This window comes from Macaca nemestrina, chromosome 10 (genome assembly GCF_043159975.1).
Source record: "Macaca nemestrina isolate mMacNem1 chromosome 10, mMacNem.hap1, whole genome shotgun sequence".
In the NCBI taxonomy this organism is placed as follows: domain Eukaryota; kingdom Metazoa; phylum Chordata; class Mammalia; order Primates; family Cercopithecidae; genus Macaca; species Macaca nemestrina.
The window spans coordinates 27,392,124-27,413,746 of record NC_092134.1 but is presented as its reverse complement, the minus strand read 5'-3'; the positions used below and the strand labels follow the sequence as shown (position 1 = coordinate 27,413,746).

Genomic DNA, 21,623 nt, shown 5'->3' with positions numbered 1-21,623 from the left:
AGGAAGGTGTCTTGTTTCCCCTTCACCTTCCGCCATGATTGTTAAGTTTCCTGAGGCCTCCCCAGCTATGCTGAACTGTGAGTCAATTTCCTTTATAAATTACCCAGTCTCAGGCAGTTCTTATTATTAGCAGTCTGAAAATGGATTAATACACCCTCTTACCAAATTCAAATCACTTTTTTTTTTCCTACATTCAGTCATAGACTGAAACTCTTACAAAAGTGCTGGGCAAAGAGTACCAGAGGGAGTGGCATGACACTTGCCTTCTGGAAGGCATATACACCACAAGTCAAGCAGGCAAGATGGATATGGGAACAGTGGTAAGAACTGCAATCAGAGTCAATCACAAAGAAAAAAAAGATGAAAACTATAGGCTAAAGAATATGAACCAGGGAACATAGTGAAAAGGTCAAACATGTTTAATTGAAGTCCCATAAGGAGAAAAGGAATGGAATAAGACAGAAGCGATACTTGAAACATTTATGACTGAGGCTGATGTGAAATGATAAGATATTAATACACATATTCAAGAAGGCTCCCCAGATTCCAAGCATGATCTTAAAAAAAAGAAATCTAGACATATCATAGTAAAATGTCAGGCAAACAAACATATGAAGATGATGTCCAAAGAATCAACAGTTAGACTGACAAGTAACTTTTTAGTAGCAACAACAGAAACTGGAACACAACAGAATGATAACCTCAGCGGAACTGCATTGCCTCAACGGGAAATGAAAGAAAACAATGGGCATCTAAGAATTCTCTGCATTGAAAAATCACCCACACAGCCATTTGCACACTGAAACTGAAGGAGTTTGAACCAACAGACATGCTACTAAAAATATTCTGAAGTATATTATTCAAACAGGGGAAGGATTCCATAAGGAAAACTGAAGATGCAGGAAAAATGAAGAGACACAAAAGTGGTAAAAAAAGAAAAATGAGTAAATCTAAGAGCATATGCATATTCATTACAACAGAAATACAAGGAAAAATAATAACATATTGAAGTCAGGTTTAAAACGTATTTTTGGAGACAATTAAAATTCAAAATGACAGGAGTATATACACTAAGAAGAGGTAAATGGAATTTAAAAGTTCTTAGTCCATTACATTGTTCAGGAGAAAAGTAGCATGTATATTATCATCAGTTCTATTTATCAAGAACACAACCTGCATTGAAAAGACAAAGTTTATTTGTAAAGCTATTAACCATGCTTATCTCTAGATTGTAGGACTATATGTGTTTTTTTTCTGCTTCTTGATAATGTTTTATATTTTCCCATCTTTTTTTCCTTTTCTTTCATTTTTTTTTTTGAGACAGGGTCTCTCTTTGTCACCTAGGCTGGAGTGCAGAGGCGCAATCTTGGCTCACTGCAACCTCCACTTTCCGGGTTCAAATGATTCTCATATGTCAGCTTCCCAAGTAGCTGGGATTATAGGCGTGTGCCACCACGCTTAGCTAGTGTTTTGGTATTTTTAGTAGAGATAGTGTTTTGCCATGTTGGCCAGGCTGGTCTCGAACTCCTGGCCTCAAGTGATCCATTTGCCTTGGCCTCCCAAAGTGCTGGGATTACAGGCGTGAGCCACTATGCCTGGCCCACTTTCCAATTTTCTACAATGAGTATACAATACTTTTATAAATAGAAAGTAATAAAATATTAAAAATATAAAAAGCCATTTGTAATGTAAGAAAATAATATAATTTTGCCACTGTTAAGGACATAGTAAAAGACTTTCCTGCACTAGGAGAAATGTCAGCGTCAGTGACTTCGAGACCATATCTAATACTAAAATTCGAAGTATTTGATATAATATCTTTTTGGCCAATCAAATTTCACTCTGTCAAGGAGTAAGAACAGCAAAGCAATCTCCAGATAGCATATGTGATTAACAGACTTACTCAGATAATCATTGCAACTCTCATCCGAAAATGAAACCCGAACTCAGACACTATGTGTTTCACATTCCTTCCTAACTTGATGTAGTCAAGGAGACTAGAAGCTTCAATCCTGCAACAGGAATAAAACAATGTTTCAGCCTAGAGACTTTCAGTTTGTTTCTGCCCACTTCTGGATCCGCTTGGGAATATGTGTGATACTGCGGCCAAATTTCCCCTGGGATATCTTGAGTTTGGATCCCTGACTCTGAAGCCAATGTGCCATGTAATCTTAGAGAAATTCACAAGCCAGTGCCTTACTTTCTGGCTATGTAGGAATAGGAAGAAGGGCAGGGCTGGAAGTGATAACTTCCCTGAAGAATGTTGGAAAACTCCCTAACACTTTGCACAGCTCTGAGATAGTGTGAGCAGGGGTCAGACTCCACCAAAGGTCAAATGGACACATGCCCAGTGACCTGGGGATACCAGGGGTGGGGAGCAGAGGGGTGGCCTAAACTTCGTGCACTTTCCACAAAGACGGATGGAAGCAGATGTGGCTCTGGCTCTCAGGAAAGGAAGTCTATCCTAGTATACTCACATCCTGAAGATTTGCCCAGCCTACTCAGCAGAGGCCATTGGACCTTGGGTGTGATGTTAAGAGCCAAATCCTAAATACCTTGAGCCTTCTCCAATTCTACAGTAGTGGGAAAACATCTTGTGTTGGTTGACCATGAGATAGCCTGCCAAGAGGGAGAAGAGAAGGCTCTGCTGTTTGCAGCATCTTTCCATGTGGGTGTGGGTGTGACACATGCCCCTAGCACAGAACAGGCACCACAGCATCTGATGCCCCCTGAGAATTTTGGACACTTATTCAGAAGGGACCTCCAATGCTCACCGGATGCTTGACTTCTTTTCCATTATCTTCAACAAATAACCATGTGCCAGCTGTTTTAACAGCTCCAGAAACACGAAACTCACTCCCTAACTTAGCGGCCTGATTTCAATTTTTTTTTTTTCATGTCTCTTAGAAATTATTTCCTTATAAAGACCAGAAACTTATCTCCTTGTATGTCTTTTCTTTCTAGTCTTACATGGAATGACCATATTATTTATTGTCCAAAGACAGGCTCATGCTTGAAACTAAATAGGGGAACTATTAATAATTGCATCCGGAAAATAGGGGTAACCTGGAACTCTCTTTTGGCAAAACAAGACATACAGACCATCCCAGCCTTAGGTTTATCCCAGGGATAACTAGAACAAGCTTGTCCCTCTTCCTTCAGTGTCACTGAAATTCGAAGGTGCTTAAATTGCCCCCTGAGTCTTCTCTCCTCTAGAATAAACAAGAGAGGCTGGTTTCTTTAGTAGAAAGAGAATCAGACTGAGAACAAGAAATATTTGTGTAACTTTTGGGGCCTTCATCAGAGGTAATTGCCTCCCAAGATCCAATGTTATATCCTGGTATCCAAGAAAAGAAAGCAATTTGTAACATTCTGAAATGTGAAAAGTCTGTGAGAAGGACGTGAGATGAGCTATACGAATTGTGAAGCATAAATTGTGGTTTTATTTGTTCTGCAGAAGCATTAAAAAGTTGCAAATTTTTAAGAGGCAAGATAGCATGGCGGTCGTGGATGCCAAATTTGGGTCTGCAGGCCTGAAGCTGAGCTGGTTGCATCAGAATCTGCTGGGAAATGGTTTGAAAATCAGACTCCTGGGCCTGACCTCAGAATCTCCAGAGGGGCCTGTAGTATTTGTATTCTGAAAAGTTGTGGAAGCAATTCCAATGAAGAGCCAAGTTTGAGACCCACCAGCAAAATGACCAAGAGCACCAACTTTGGTGCCATTCACTCATTCACTTCACACATATTTATCCATCACTTACGATGTGCCAGACATTTTCTAGGCACAGGAAAGCCACACACAGTAGACACACACACACACACACACACACACACACACACACACACACACTCAGTATAAATTTCAAAAGATTTGTGGTTAAGGGCCAGTCTGATATCACTAGCTATGTGGCTCAACTTCCCAACATCTTAGTTTCCAACTCTATGAAATGAGGATGATGATACCTACCCTATAGGGTTGTTGTGATGTTTAAGTAAGGTAATGTATGTAAAGTGCTTACCCCAGTGGCTGGTCCACAGTGAGCACTCAATAAATGTTAGTTACGTAGACCATACCATGTTGATGGTGTTGTCAAAAGCAATGACAGTGAAAAAGCTAGAAACAGAACGCAAAGAACGTTTACTAGTTTCATCCCATGGATACATTGAAAGACAACCTACGATCAGATCCAAGTTTTCTGTGAACCTTGCAGCCACTTTTTCACTATGATTTTGCATGGTTTTTCTTTAGAGATTCCATCCAACATTAATGTTCTATAAACCCCAAACCACTCAAATGTGCCAAAAGAAAACAAAACAAAACAAAACCCTTCCAGCATTTGGCCATACTGCTGGCTTTCTTCTAGACCATTCCAGCTCCTGGTGCTTGCCTTGACGTGGGATCCAGGAGTCAAATGCATCATTCCAGGCATGATCTGAATTTTAAAATATATAGTAAAAGAAATGACAAGTGAATTATAGTAAGGAGTTGAGCTATCACTTCTATCTTACCTATCTTACCATTCTAGTTACTGTACATGGGCAGGTCTCAAGCCAGGTTCATCTCAATAGTTGAGATAAGGCAAAAAGAAGATGGACAGAGATGGAAAGGATATGTGGAATAAGACCACCAGGGAGTGAGGCCGGGTTATGGAGGAGGAGGCTGAGAAGCTGCCTATTTTGCAGGCAATAGCTTTTACTCCTCCAAGGAGGTCAGCAGAGATTTTAATGAGAACATCTTGGCCAAGGCCATGATTCACTGTCCAAAACTGGGCTGGGCCCCTCACACTGGGAGAATTTCACAGTTTTTCACATTATTCCCAAACCCCACTCCTCTGTTTAAGAATGTCACTCAGAGTTTATTACAAAAAGGGTCCAAATGTCTCCATTCATATGTCCTAAGGGGCCAGAGGCTTGGGAAGAGTAGCAGTGGCTATGAGGGCAGCCAGGAACAGGGATAAAGGGCAGTTCTGGGAGACATTAGGAAGACAGCTCCTCGGAGGGAAAGCTCAGCTCTCTTTGTTCACACAATCTGGGTTCAGAGCCCTGAAAAGAAGCAAACACTGAAATGCAATGGAAGAACAGGAAGTTGGAAGGAAGAGCAGCTTCCAAGAGGCAACTGGCCAACTATAGTACTGCCATGTGCATGTACATAGCCTGGGCATTGCACAGTTCCGGAGGGTGCCATCCATACAGGGAAGAAATAAGCAGATGTTTTCTGCAAAGGACCAAATAATAAATATTTCTGGTTTTGCAAGTCATACAGTCTCTGTCACAACTATTCAATTCTGTCATTGTAATAAGGGTTGTTGAATAACACACAGGACACCATGTATTTTTATTTGCTAAATATGGCAACCCTATTTGTACATAACAGCAGCCATATACAGTACATAAACAAATGGGCACGGCTGTGTCCCAGTAGAATTTTGTTTATAAAAGCAGGCAGTAGAGCAGATTTGATGATGATATGAATGACAATCCCTGGAGTTTTGCAGTGCAGCAGTGCTTTCCAGCCAAGAGTGCCAACAAGGCACCCAGTTTCCAAATGGCATGGTGGGTAAAGCAATGATTTTCAAACGTGTTTGACTATAAGCCTTACAGTAAGATACACATTTTAAACCATGATTAAGCTTCACAAAAACATACTTAACCACACTAAGTGTGATATACTACATCTTATTATATTCTGTTCAATTTTTTAAATGTTGGTGCTAACTTTACCATCTTCTTTTTTTCTTTCTTTTTTTTTTTTTTTTTTTTTTTTGAGACGGAGTCTCGCTCTGTCACCCAGGCTGGCATGCAGTGGTGCGATCTCGGAACTTTACCATCTTCTAAGGGATTTTCTGGACTTTCAGCCAGAAGATCTGAGTTTCAGTCTTAAATTCTAATTCTTGCCAACAATGCATCCTTAGAAGAATTACCTCATTTGAGAATTTACATTTGGAAATGGGGTTCATAATCATTTCAGAGTGACTTTGTGCGACAAACATGATATAGTTCAGTTTCTCAAACTGTTGTGTAATTACCATTGGTGGTACCTGAGATGGTTTTAGGTGCACAGGTGAACACTGTATGCACTTATTTTAATTATTTATGAAAACATACAACTTATGTCAAATGTATAATGTTACCTGTAATATAAAGCTTCCTTTTAAAAGAAACTGATCTTTAAAATAGGATAATTTACATAAAGACAAATATTAAGCAAATGACACTACAAGTTATAAGTGAAAGTTGTGAATTTGCACAAGTGGTAAGTAAGTGAAGTTTAGGAAGCTTAGAGATGATGTATGAGCAAGTACAACCTAAAAGATGGTAGGAGTGACATGGTGGCCCCTTGTAGACTTGAGCTAAGTGCCTGATTCACTGTGAATTCCTCAGCACTGAGAATTGGATTGACTCACAATCGGTGCTCAATATGTGATTATAACAAATGGATGAATGGATGATAGATGGATGGATGGATGGACGGATGGATGGATGGATGGATGATTGTTGGGTGGATAGATGGATGATGGATAATGAATGCAAGGGTAGATGAGTGATGGATGGATGGATGGATGGATGGATGGATGAGTGAATTGGTAGATGAATGATGGGCAGATGGATGGATGGTGGATGATGAGTAGATGGATGATGGATTAATGGATGGATGAATAAATGATGAATGGTGGATGATGGATGGATGGGTGGATGGATTCATAGAAGAATGGGGAAATGAATGAAATAATTAAACACTGACCTTTTGGAGTCAGAAGAACTTAGTTTAGAGTTACAAAAGATGAAGCATGGTGTCAAAGGTGTCAGTGACTTCAGGGCCTGGGGGTGGGAGGGTGGGGGCAGATATTCTTGCTCTGAGGTGTCTTCTGGATGTTAAAACCCTCTATACTGCCACAATTAATACTGAGACATGGAAACATCAGGCTGAAACAGGAAACACTGAGCTGATGTCAGCTCTGTTGCCCACATAGAAATGTCATTCCTGGACATAGGCACTTGCAGTAAATATCTAGTGAAGAGAGTAGGAATAGGAATACCTACAACTATAAATCCCTGGAAATGTTGACTCATGTAAGTTTGAACTTCTAGCCATTTGCTGATGAGAATGGCAGCTTGTAGGTGCAGTCCACGGGTACAGAGGGCACCAGGGACCAGCAGCAGTCACCTGTCAAAAGGATAAGGAAACTCAAGTGCATTGGGCTGCCCCACTCAAGTAGAAGCTCCCATAATAGGTCAAATTCCAACAGAGGGGATTTTTGCATTGGCAGAGAGGGAATGATATCTTATATGACAAATGACAGCCCTTATAATTCAAACAGTCTCTACTTCTTTTATGAAGAAATATTTTGAAAAACATGAGGTGCTCAACTTATTTTTTTCATCCCAGGACATACCCATCTGCTTTGACCTTCCAGTTTGATGCTGAAAAATTTAAAGTGATACTATTTTCATCTCTTCCTTCATTTCAGTGCAGAAGAACCCTGATGAACAGACTCATAGAGAAAGCAATTTTTACAGACAGAGGGGAACTGTGGAAAGTTGGTGACGGTCCAGCCTCTGTAGAGAAATTCTGAGTCCCCATTTGCTGGCATGTTCTGCCACCTCTCTGTGCCTCAGTTTCCATGTCTGTAAAGCAGGGAAACATCTATGGAGCTGTTGTGAGGATTAAATGAGTTAACAAAGGCAAAGCATCTTGAAGTTTCTGGAACATAGTAAGCACCCAATAAATGTGACCTAATTTTATTCTGTGTACTTACTTTGTACCAGAAAATTTCACTTCAATAATGTTATTTAATCCTTAAAAATTAAAAATTATTCCTAGTTTCCAGATCAAAGGTTACGTGACTTACCAACATCTAGCAAATAGTAAAAGTAGGATACAAACCAAAGTCCTTATCTTCTTGTCTTTCCTGCAATCTTATGCTACTGTGCTAATCTGATTTACCACTTAAAAGCTATTTCCATAAAGCATGAATTCAATTAGGTTTATATTTTTAAACTTTTGATCTAACAATACAATGGATCCCCTTTCTGTCCATCTTTATTTTTTTGTCGTGTGTGTGTGTGTGTGTGTGTGTGTGTGTGTGTGTGTGTGTGTGTGTTTCGAGGTTGAGATACTTAACCTGATTCTTAAATTTGACTCTAAACACCTTGAAGGCAAACTTCGTTTCATCTGTATCATATGACTTGGTGGAAAGGTATATACAGAGGAAGGATTTGGTGACAAGAGATGGCTTATGGTAGCCCCCGCCTGGCGTGGGCCCCTACTTTCCCACCAAGGCTAATTTAGAAGGTGGAGGGTGCCAAAGGCAGTTGGAAATATTAGAGGTTGTCCTTTGCTTGCCACCTTCTTCCAGGACCCACGTGTCTTCCAGTCCCCTTCCCAGACCTAGTTCTACCCTCAGTACAAGACATCTCAGCCTCTGAGAGACTATAAGGTAGGAAAGATATGGGCATAAATGAAGATGGGAAGGAGAAAGGAGTGAGAACATTGAGAGAAGTTTTTTTCTCAGTGGTTTGTGATTTTCACTAAAGAAGGAAACAAGGGCATGGCATGAGTGAGGGAAGGTGGGCGGGAGCCTAGAATGAAATGGGAGAGAGATGACTCAACGGGAAAAAGCAATGCCGGAAGACCGTGAGGGCCATCTACTAAGGAAGCCAAGAATGCGACTTCATTATTTCACACTAACTGTTCCTTTCTTAGAAAAAATACCTTGGACTCTTGAAACATCAGGCTGCGGTCTCTAGGTCCCTTTGAGGATGGATGGTGGTATGGTTTGGCTATGTCTTTACCCAAATCTCATCTTTAATTGTAGCTCCCATAATTCCCACATGTTGTGGGAGGGGCCCGGTGGGAGATCTTTGAATCATGATGGCAGTTTCCTCCATACTGTTCTCCTGGTAGTGAATAAGTCTCACGAGATCTGATGGTTTTATACAGGGAAATCCCTTTTGCTTGATTCTCTCATTCTCTCTTGCCTCTGCCATGTAAGAAGTGTTTTTCCCCTTCTGCTATGATTGTGAGACCTCCCCAGCTACGTGGAACCTCTTTTTCTTTATAAATTACCCAGTCTCAGGTTTGTCTTTATCAGCAGCGCGAAAACAGACTAATACAGATGGTGAGTCTTTCAGCTCTGTGTGGATTCATTCAGCCACCACATAAACCTATATTGAACACATACTATGTGCTGGGAAGTCCAATGGGCTCTGAGGACACAATGGTAATAGAAATAAAAAATGCCTCTGCTTTCATGGAACTTACAGTCTGATGTGGGAGATGATCAATAAGCAAAAAACAGCCACTTTCATAAATAAGAAAACAGAGTATGAGGAGGGAGAATAATGGGGAACACCTTCTGAACTCCGGGGATTGTTCAGAGATGGCCTTACAGAAAGCGGGACAAGAGCATCCAGGCTGAGGGAACAGCCTGTGTGGAGGGGGCCAGAGGAGAAAGGAACTCATCAGGACAAGAGCCTAAAGTGCAGGGAGCAAGGGGCAGAGAGGACAGAGAGATTGATAGAGGGCTAGGCAGGTCAGGTGGGGCCTATCAGGGTTTGGATTTTAATTTGAGGGTCTTTGAAAGCCAACTGGGACATCCACCTTTGTACCTGATGAGGCTCTCTTCCCAGCAATGTCCAAGTTGAACATTCTAAAAGTTTTAGGTTAAGGTAGTATCTTTGCGTCATCTACACTGTCCCCAAGCTCTCAGGACCAGACAGCATATTTAGGAAATGCCTGGGGAGTAGGGTCACACTAAACACAAACATTTTTGTCTTAAGAGGGCTCACCACCTTGGACCACATCCCCCAAAACCACTGGGAAGCTTTGTAAACATACAGATGGATGCCTGGGCTCCACCTCAGGCCCTCTGCATCAGAATCTTGCGGGGGTGGAGGTGGGTAAAGTCAAGCCCTAGTTGTGACTTTACTGTCTCACAGAGTTCCAACTTGCCTCTTCAGGCTCATAAAATCTCCATCATACCAAACACGGAGCCCAAAGAGAATGGCTTTCCCTCTGTTGATAATGACTCAACCAAAGCATTCCTCCCCTGCTTCGTTTACCTGCCGTGGGCCTCTTAGCAAAGCACACCTGTCCATCTGTCAATATTTACTCTGTCTGCTGCCCTCAACAAAAGAAGGGAAAATTGTTTTCACTGTCAAGCTAGTGTTTATACAAAGGATTTGTAGACTTTCTCAGAGCTATGGAAAATCCATCACCCTCAGTTAACCTGTGCCCTTAATGGGATGGTAGCTTTTCTCCCACCATCCCATCCATCAGGATGACAGTATGTAGCTTGTCAACCAGTAAGCATTCAGGTTGAAAATGATTTCACCCAAAAACCTGGGGAGACAGATGCTTGAAGTGTAACCCAATCTCACAGAGTGAAGCCTGCCCTTCTGATTACAGAGGATAGCCCCAGTGGGGCTTCATCTAGGACCCAATGAGAGGAGATCCACAAATGCCAAGACACTTATAAGAAGCCAATATTCTTCAGCACTCAGAAAGCTTATCAGTCCATTACATCTGCTCCAATCAATACTTCACCCAGTGTAACTTCCAAGGGAGGGTTCTACTGCTATTGAGTCAAAAGAAATTGAGATTCATGCTGCTGGAACCAAGCAATGCTCAGAGACATGCACTCCTGAGAGGTGGCTGGGCTTGGCTCCCAGGGAGAACAATGTTCACCATTGAATCAACTGCCTGGCTCCAATGGGCTTTGGACATCCAAGCCACCTGGGACAGACACACTAAAAAGTCATTTGCAGGGTGCAGGAGGAAAAGCTAATCTGATCACTGCTTTTATCATTCAGAAGAGGCCTTGAGGTTTATGGACCAATCCAAGGGGTAAAAATCAAACCACATCTGTGAAAGGGCTTTGGTGCCCACGTACACTCTGCTAGAAGTGCAGCCCAGACCTGCTGCCCCAGCTCCCACAGCATGCCCAGTGCTAAGCTGGGCACTAAGAAGTAAACCAAATGATCTGCGTGACTCACAGAGCATCTGTAGCAGCCTTCAGAGGGGCTCAAACTCATCACAAAATGCATGGAAGAATCTGGGGGATCCTGGCTCTCCATGGGGGAAAAATAATAATAATAACAGATAGTCATTTACTGTGTATACTACCATATGCCAGGAAAAGATTGATAAATGTTAACTCATTGAATTAAAACTCAATCCAACTCCCTGGGATAAGTCCTGTTATCTTTAGAAAGGGGACAAAACTAGGACCCACCCCAGCAGAGTGTTCTGGGATGGAATCTCAATAAAAGAGTATCTAGAATGTGCTTAGTACCTAGAATAAAATAGTATCTAGAATGTGCTTAGTATCTGGAATAAAATAGTATCTAGAATGTGCTTAGTATCTGGAATAAAATAGTATCTAGAATGTCCCAGCATGTTTAGGCCCTCAGGGAGTGTTAGATACTTTTTATTATGATGATTATTACTGCTACTACTACTTTTATTAGTCTCATTTTACAGCTGAGAAAACTGAGGCTTGGAGAGGTTATGGGATTAGCTGAAGGTCACATGGGCAATGAGCAAGAGTCAGCATCAAAAGCTAGGTCTTCCAGCTCTGGAGAGTGACGTCTTCTCTGTCAGGCTGTAAAAGACCTGTTCTGCTCTAACTGTGGGTGCGGTGTGAGGACCTCACTTCCTCCAGAAAGAATCTGGGGCCAGCACAGGATCTATTCCTGGGTACCTCGGTCGTGGTGTACTGCCGCCCTCACACTGTTCGCACCCACCTCCTACACGGACTGGGGCGCACTCTGTAAGCTGCCCCAGCTCTCCTGCTCCCTGGAAACAGGCAGCCCTGCTCAGGGCACTGGCGCATCCCAGGACCTGTTCTCCAGGCCAATCCCGGGGAGGCCGCAGTGTGAGACCCCACACCTCCTCCACTGGAGGCCCTTTGCCAGGGACGCAGGGGAAACAGGACTCCTCACCTCTGAACCTTGGCTCTCTCCCTTCCTAAGCCTCTTAAGCTGGCTGGGCCCCCCAGAGAGGAACAAAGTTCCTTTGTGAGGGGAACCGACTCTCTCATCACCAACTCCTCAGGGAGTATGAGACTGGTATATTGTTTTTCTTCTTGCTGCCATAACAAATTCCCAGGTACTTTGTGGCTTAGAAGGACAAAAATTACTGTTAACATTTCTGGATGCCAGAAGTCAAAAATGAATCATACAGGGCTAAAGTCAAGGTGTTGACAGAGCTGGTTCCTTCTGGAAGCTCCAGGGGAGAATCTGTTCCTCGCCTCTTTTAGCTTCTAGAGGCCACCTGCATTCTGTGGCTCATGGCCACATCACTCCAATCTCTGCTTCCTGTCCTACCTCCTCTGACTCTGATCCTCCCACCTTCCTCTTCTAGGGACCTTGTGATTGCAATAGACTCACATAGATAATAGAGAATGATCTCTCATCTCAGGATCCCTAACTTTATCATGTTTGCAAAGCCTTTTTTACCATGTAAGGGAACAGTTTTGCAGGTTTTGAGGATTATAATGTGGACATCTTTGAGGGCCATGATTCAGACTAGCACAACTGGGTTTCTTCAACAAGCTTTGACTGCACTCCAGCCAGACCTAGGCACTGTGCTGGGCACTAGGCACTCTGTTCAAGGCCTCCAAAACAGCTAGACGTGTTGATGTGAGTGCCCCCATGTTCATAGCTTCTTGGAGGTACAGATTACTTCTTGTTTGACTCCCTCCTTTGTGCTAAGCACATGCTAATAGCTAAGAGTTATTATATGCCAGGTTCTATCCAGAACACCATAAAATCTATGATAAGCATTGATGCTCACAAGACATCACAGATGGGGAAATCAGGGATCTGGGGCATCTTACCTTTCCTAAGTCCTGCAGCTAGTGAGGAAGGGCCATGATTGAAGCCTGGTCAGTCTTACCCCTCAGTCTCTGCCTATAACCACTGTTCCACCTGGTCTCTCAAATAGCAGTTCTCAAAAAGCACCTGTGGAAAGGAGGAAATGGAAGACATAGGAAACTAGAACTACACATTCAGGGGCTGAGCTCTTGAGTGTCATAAATGACACTCCCTTTTCATGAAAGGGAGGCTAGAAAGAGAGGCTAGAAAGGAGGGGGTCCCAAAGCCTCTAGGTAGGCTCTGCCAAGTGCACACCCCGTGGGCTTAGAGGAGGGCTGGAATCTCAGGAGGCTCCTCATGAAGTCATACATATTTGATTACAGGTGCCCCCCAACTCCTGGGTGCATCCTGGGGAAAGGAGCATACCTGCTTTTCCTAACCATCTTCTATTTCAGGACCAGCACAGTCTCCGCGCACAGTAGGGGTTTGATTAATACATTTTGATTCCATGACATGACTTCGAGGTGCACTGAATACACATTCTGACCCGATCCTGAATAGGTAAATGTTAAAAGGCAAGAATCAACCAAAGCCAAGGTCACAGCAGACCGTGAGCCTCACAGAGGAAATCTGGGATGATCCTAGTCTCTTTCCCCCAGAATGTAGGGCCTGAGTCAGAGGATTTATGAGAATTATATCACTCCATAGGGACCATCCCTGGGCACAGGGGTGAAGACAAGGGCAAGGAGGTAAGGAAGGAGGGGGCATTAGCTTTCCATTGCTGTGTAACAAATTACCCCCACACTCAGTGGCTTAAAACAACAAGCATTTATCATCCCACAAGGTTTTGAGGGGCAGGAACCTGGGAGGCTGGGCTCAGTGGCTGGCCTCCCCCAGAGCAAGTGATGAGAAAGAGGAATTTGAGAGAGTGTGTATTAGTGTGCTTGGGCTGCCATAACAAAGTACTACAGACTGTGTGGCTTAAACAACAGAAGTTTGTTTTCTCACCATTCTGGAGGCTACAAGTCTGAGAGCAAGGTGGCTGCCAGGCCAGTTTCTCTTGAGACCTCTCTCCTTGGCTTGCAGACAGCCGCCTTCTCACAGCGTCCTCACATGGCCTTTCCTCTGTGCATGGGTGTCCCTGCTGTCTCTCTGAGTGTCCAGACATCCTCTTCTGAAAAATACAACAGTCACATTGGATTAGAGACCTTCCTTGTGGCCTCATTTTAGCTTAATCACCTCGATCATGACCTTATCTCCAAATACAGTCCCATTCTGAGGCACAGGGACTAGGGCTTCAACATGTGAATTTTGAGGGAACACAATTCACCCCTTAACAGAGAGAGAGAGAGAGAGAGAGAGAGAGACCCCAACAAGGAAGCCAGAGTGGTTTCATAACCTAACCTTGGATGTGACATCTCATCCCTTCTGCCAAAATCTATTCTCTACAAGGGAGGCAATAAATACAGCCCACACTCAAGGGGAGAAAAGTGGAACTCCATCTGTTGAGTGGATGAATATCAAAGAACTTGTGGACATATTTTTAAATCCACCACAGAGGAAGAGCCAAGAGGAGGATGCATTACCGAAGTGGCCACAGCCATGTGTGCTGACTGTTGGATCCTGCGGGACTAGTCCCTGAGAAATACATGAACGGTGTCTCAGGGCTATGTATGGTCAGTGGAAAGGGGAAGAACTTATTCACCAGCTCCCATCATCAGTTGGTTGCTGCCCCCACAGCGGGTACTAACTCCCCTGGACCACAGGCTGCTCAAGCAGGGCATGTGGTGAGGTCCCTTGGAGCCAACAGGGAAGCCCAGGTGGACGTGAGAGGCTCATGCGTGGGCCTGAGGCCAGGTGCTGATGTCGGCACCTACATGAAGCTCGTTGGGGCCATGCAGAGCTAGTGACCATAGCAGTTTTGGAACAACGTGGGTGAGGCCTGAAGGATCTCAAATTCTATCAATGATTGACTTATTATTACAGTTGTATTATTAAAAATATTAATAGGCTGGGCATGGTGGCTTATACCTGTAATCCCAATACTTTGGAAGGTCAAGGCAGAAAAATTGTTTAAGCTCAGGAGTTCAAGACCAGCCTGAGCAATACAGTGAGACCCCCATTTCTACAAAAAATAAAAATAAAAATAAAAACTAGCCAGAGCCTGGGCAATGAGATCCTGTCCCTACAAAAAAAAAAAAAAATGTTAAAATTAGCCAGGCGTGGGGGTGCTTGCTCATAGTTCCTGCTACTCAGGAGGCTAGGCAAGAGGATCGCTTTAGTCCACTTCAAGGAGTTTGAGGTTTCAATGAGCTGGGATCACGCCACTGCACTCCAGCTTGGGTGACAGAATGAGACCCTGTCTCTTAAAGAAAAAGAAAAGAAAGAAAATGAAATGAATAGTTGAATTTCAAATCTTTGATGTCAGAGTGCTGCCCAGTGATTTTCCAGTGCCATCCACTGCAGCAGTCACTATGGTGACTATTCGAGGCACTTGCACTGAGGAATGGAGGAGCAGGGCACTTTCTGGCCAGCGGTGCCATAGCAACCACTGGCATGGATGCTGCCACCACCTCCGGGGTTGTTCTTCCTCTCTGAAAGGCACTAAGCAGAGTGAGGCCTCTGGTGCCCCAGGGCTGAAATGGGTTTCTGTGAAGTCTGTTTCTTACAGTTTGATCCACTAGAATAAAATACAGTTTGAGTATCATACCGTTCTCCTACGCTGTTATTTTCTTCTTATTATGTATCTCTTTTACGTCTGAGGACTTAGCATAGATGGTGCTTCACATGATTTGGGAGGTTTTTCCCCTTTGAGAGGGGAAACTTGGCATTTTAATTTTTTAAATTCATCCTCACAAGAGGTGGTGCCTTCCAAATAAAACATTTCTCCCAAGACTCATGGCCGAAATGGAAAGTAAATATCGTTAAGTTCTTTAAGGTTATTTAAGAAGTGTGACAAATAATTCTACAAGCAAGGGCATTCTAATCGGAACTATTCTCTATTATCCTGTCATGTATTATTATTCAAACTTTTTAAAGATTTGTTGGCTCAAAGAGGCTATTAGGTTTTAAAGTTATCTAGCTAGCCTACCCCTTTTAAAATATCTATATTAGCATCATACTATCTCTCCATTTATTAACTGTTTGAAAGGTATGGGAATTATTTTGTATTTGAAATTAATAATTTTTTATTGTTATCAGTAGTTATCATAGCATTTTGCCATAACAATTGCAGACATACCTTGTTTTAATATGCTTCATTTTATTTTGTTTCGCAGATACTGTGTTTTTTACAAAATGAAAGTTTGTAGCAACCCTGCATCGAGCAAGTCTAATGGTATCCTTTTTCCAACAGGATGGACTCACTTTGTGTCTCTATGTCACATTTTGGAAATTCTTGAAATACTGCAAACTTTTTCACTATTACATCTGTTATGGTGATCAGTGAGCCGTGATCATTGATGTTACTATTGTAATTGTTTTCAGGAACCATGAACTGTGTCCCTAGAAGATGGCAAACTTAAATGATACATGTTGTGTGCTCTGACTGCTCCATCGACTGTTGCTCTCCTGTCTTTCTCCTCTCCTCAGGCCTCTTCATTCCCTGAGACACAATAATATTGAAATGAGAACTACTAATAACACTACAATGGCCTGTAAGGTTCAAGTGAAAGGAAGGGTTACACGGCTCTCACTTTAAATGGAAATGATTAAGCTTAGTAAAGAAGGCACATCAAAAGCCAAAATAGGCTGAAAGCTATGCCTCTTGCACTAAACAGTTAGCAAGGCTGTGAATGCAAAGGGAAGGCTCTTGAAGGAAATTAAAAGTGCTACTCCAGTGAACACATGAATAGTAAGACAACAAAACAGCCTTCTTGCTGATATGCAGAAAGTTTCAGTGAAGAGTTCTAGATAGATCAAAATAGCCACAACATTTCCTTAAGCCGAAGCCTGATCCAGAGAAAGGCCCTAACTCTCTTCAATTCTATCAAGATTGAAGGAGGTGAGAACATTGCAGAAGAAGAGTTGGAAGCTAGCAGAGGTTGGTTCATGAGGTTTAAGGAAAGAAGCCGGTGAAAGGTGAAGCAGCAAGTACAAATATAGAAGCTGCATCAAGTTATCCAGAAAATCTAGCTAGGATAACTGATGAAGGTGACTACACTAGACAACAGATTTTCAACATAGAAGAAACAGCTTTCTAATGGAAGAAGATGCCATCTAGGACTTTTATAGCTAGAGAGAATTCAATGCCTAGCTTCAAAGCTTCAAAGGACAGGCTGACTCTCTTGTCATGTAAGGACTAATGCAGCTGGTAATTTTAAGTTGAAGCCCATGCTCACTGATCATTCTGAAAACCCTAGAGCCCTTAAGAATTCAACTTAATCTACTTTACCTGTGTTCTATAAATGAAACTACAAAGCCTGGATGACAGCACATCTGTTTTACTGAATATTTTAAGCCCACTGTGGAGACCTACTGCTCACAATAAAAGGTTCCTTTCAAAATATTACTGTTTTTTGACAACATACCTTGTCACCCAAGAGCTTTGATGGAGATGTACAGGCAGATTAATGTTGTTTTCATGTCTGCTAACACAGCATCGATTCTGCAGCTCATGGATCGTGGAGTGATTTTGACTTTCAAGTCTTATTATTTAAGAAATACATTTTGTAAGGCTATATCTGCCATAAACAGTGCTTCCTCTGATGGATCTGGGCAAAGCAAATCGAAAACTTTCTGGAAAAGATTCACCATGCTAGATGCCATTAAGAACATTCATGATTCATGTGGAGAGGTCAAAATATTAACATTAACAAGAATCTGGATTCCAACCTTCATGGATGACTTTGAGGGGTTCAAGACTTCAGTGGAGGAAGCAGCTGCAGATGTGGTTAAAACAACAAAAGAACTAGAATTTAAAATAGAACCTGAATAAGCAACTGAATTGCTGGGTCTCACGATAAAACTTGAATGGATGAGGCATTGCCTTTTGTAGTTGAGAAAAGAAAGTGGTTCCTTGAGATGGAATCTACTTCTAGTGAAGATGCTGTAAACATTGTTGAAATGACAACAAAAGATTTAGAATATTACATAAACTTAGTTAATAAAGCATCAGCAGGGTTTGAGAGGAGTGACTCCAATTTTGAAAGAAGTTGTACTAAGGGTAAAATGCTAACACATAGCATCATATGCTACAGAGAAATCTTTCATGAAAAAAAGAGTCACAATGAGGCAAATTTCATTGTTGTCTTATTTTAAGAAATAGCCACAGTCACCCCAACCTTCAGCAGCCACCCACCTGATCAATCAGCAGCCATCAACATTGAGGCAAGACCCTCCACCAACCAAAAGATTGTGACTCGCTGAAGGTTCAGGTGATTGTTAGCATTTTCAGCAATAAAGTATTTTAAATTAAGGTATGTACATTGGTTTTTCCAATATAATGCTATTGCACACTTGATATACTATAGTATGATATAAACATAACTTTTACATGCACTGGGAAACCAAAAAATTTGTGCCACCTGCTTTATTTTGGTGGTCTGAAACTGAACCTGCAATACTTCCAAAGTATGCCTGTATACATTTTGCTCCATCAGAGACTGCCAGAACCTTGATATACAAAGCACGTAAGAAGAATCTTCATTCAAAGTTATATCTATTATAACTTTCTGTCCTTTATTTGTAAATGCATATTCAGAAATGAACAATGCATCTAAGTGTCATGCTTTGATCATGTGATTGACCATTCCACTCATTAGGCATGCTATAACCTGCAGGGTCATGGCATCATAGATCATGTAGACACACCCAGGTCCCAGAGTCCACACTGAAGCAGGTGCTGGGTGATCAGTCCTTCCAAAAACCTTCCCAGAAGACAGTCAAATATATGGAGGCTGAATATAGCTGAATGAATCATGACACTTATAAAGTTATATTTAAATTATCTCTTTGCCCATCTGTGCAGAAAAATTGCGAGCCCAGTGAGGACCAGGTTTGTGTTTGATTCACTTTGGTATCTCTGGTCCCTAGCACAAGGCCTATCTGGCACACAGTCAGTGAAACCAAACTGACCTGTCCACCACAGGCTTCTACGGGGTTGTCTGTATTCTCCAGACAGCACCAACTTGACATGACCTCCTTACCTAGATCCTCAGGCTCAGGCTTCAGCTTCCAGAACTTGCCTTTGTGTTGGATTGAGCCCAGCTGGCCAAACCATGGCATGGCCCTGTCCACCATGTTCAACCCATAGGGCCCAGACTTGTGACCTGTCATGCTGGAGGCCCCAGCACAGCAAGTATCCCTTTACCAATCAGCAAGAAGCCAGGACCAAGGTTTGTGCCTCATCAAAAGCAAACAAAGGTTCTCTTGCCATGAGTTCAGAAAGGAGTCAAGTTGCCTGTGTAGATCTTTTCTTCTGGGGAGGTTGGAAATTCTATAAAATCCTAGCAGCATTAGAATAACATGAATTTTGTTACCAGTCAAGACTGAGTTTGAACCCCACTCTATCACTTAAGAACTGAGTGACCAAGGACAAATTACTTAACCTTTCTGAGCCTCAGATTTTTTTCATCTGTAAAATGAAAGTAATCCCACTGATATTGCATAGCTAATTTGAGGAGTCATTGGAGTAGTGCCTTGCTCAGCATCTGGCACATATAAAGGGTATCAGTATATGTCAGTTTCCCTCTTCCTCTCCCTCTTCCCTGAATACATTTACTCACCAGCTCCTTCTTCTACCTCTGTCCATGCCTAGTGAATATTCCTGCTCACCTCCAGATTCCACATGTCATTAAGGTCCTCATCCCCCAAGAGGCTTGTCCAAGAGCTCCAGTGTCTTTTTGAACCCTTATAGCATTCCATCAGTAACACAAAGAAAGCTCAGTGCACGTCTGTGTCTCAGTGCCATTTTTGTTTGCCCAATTAGATTATAAGTTATTCAAAGAAGGAAGGTGTATCTTAGACAAACTCTGTTCTCTCTCTCTGGCCCCAAAGCAGACCCGTAACACCGGACTGTGTACACTGAGGTCTCTTAGTGAAGACTGAACTGAATTTGGATATATAACTTATAATCGGAAAATAATTATTTCTTTTAGCAAACAAGAACCCCTTCATCCTTAATCCCAACTTGCTCAAGAATCCACACATCTCAAGAGTCTGAGCACCAGAGAGTGAGAAACCAGGGAAGTCATACACCAGAGGGCCAAGTCATGTGGGCTGTCCAAAGACCACATGGTGGCCAACAAGAACCAGGATATCTTACAGACATTGTGACAGTGCACTGGAAAATCTTAGGGACAAAATGTTTCCTATTTAAATTCTCACTCTGCCATTTTCTATGTCATTTTGGTAAGTCAGTTAAACTCTGCACTTACTTCATTTATAACATGGAGGTGATAATGCCCATCTCACAGGGTTGTGAGGATTTAAGAAACTATGCAACTAGAAGCCTCATGGTAACCTCAAATAAAAAAAAACACAATGGATACACAAGAGATAAAAAGCAGGAATTAAAACATATCACCGGTGAAAGTCACCTTAAATAAAGGAAAGACAAGTAGGAAGTAAAGAAAAAAGAAAACTACAAACAACCGGAAAAAAAGTAACAAAATGGCAGGAGGAAATCCTTAACAATAACACTGAATGTAAATGGACTAAACTCTCCAATCAAAAGACATAGAGTGGTTGAATAGATTTTAATAAAAAGACCTGGTGATCTGTTGCCTACAAGAAACACACTTCAACTATAAAAACACAGACTGAAAATAAAGGGATGGAAAAGATACTCCATGCAAATGGAAACCATGAAGAACAGGAATAGCTGTACTGATATCAGACAAAATAGATTTCAAGAAAAAAACCATAAAAAGAGACAGAGAAGGTCATTATCTAATGATAAAAGGGCCAATTCAGCAAGAGGATATAACAATTGTAAATATGTATACCCCAAACTGGAGCACTGAGATATATAAAGCAAATAGTATTAGAGTTAAAGAAAGAGATAGTGCCCCAATACAATATTAGTTGGAGATTTTACTACACCACTTTCAGCACTGAACAGAGCATCCAGACAGAAAATCAACAAAGGAACATTGGGTTTAATCTGTACTATACACCAAATGGATCTAACAGATATTTACAGAACATTTCACCCAACAGCTGCAGAATATACATTCTTCTTCTCAGCACATGGATCATTCTCAAGGATAGACTGTGTGTTAGGGCACAACACAAGTCTTAAAACATAAAACATTCAAAAATTAAAATAATTTTAAATATCTTCAGAGACCACAATGGAATAGAACTAGAAATCAATAACAAGAATTTTGGCAACTATACAAACACATAGAAATTAAATGGTATGCTCTTGAATGACCAGTGGGTTAATGAAGAAGTTAAGAAAGAATTTAAAAATGGCTTGAAATAAATAACAATGGAAACATAATATATAAAAATCTACGGGATAAAGCAAAAGCAGTCCTAACAAGGAAGTTTAAGCTGCAAGCACCTACATCAAAAAAGGAGAAAAACTTCAAATAAACAAGCTAATAATGCATCTTAAAGACTTAGAAAAGCAAGCACAAACCAAACCCAAAATTAGTAGAAGAAAATTAATAATAAAGATTAGAGCCAAAATAAATGGAATCAAAGAAAACAGGACAAAAGATCACTGAAACAAAAAGTTGGTTTTTTGGAAAGATACACAAAATTAAAAAACCTTTAGCCAGACTAACTACAAAAAGGAGAGAAGACCCAAATAAGTAAAATAGGAGCTGAAAAAGGAGACATTATGACCAATACCACAG

The 21,623-nt window shown here is 41.7% G+C and overlaps 1 long non-coding RNA gene across 1 annotated transcript in view; it reads right to left on the bottom strand.

Moving 5' to 3' along the window:
* The window catches only part of LOC105497699 (uncharacterized), a 143,412-nt gene that overhangs the window by 57,596 nt on the left and 64,193 nt on the right, over positions 1–21,623 (bottom strand). Inside the window, exons 2-4 of the long non-coding RNA XR_011608895.1 lie at positions 13,825–13,990; positions 13,243–13,369; positions 12,840–12,963 (exon numbers count right to left, since the gene is read on the bottom strand). This is a non-coding gene — a long non-coding RNA (uncharacterized lncRNA). The remainder of the gene's footprint in view (positions 1–12,839; positions 12,964–13,242; positions 13,370–13,824; positions 13,991–21,623) is intronic.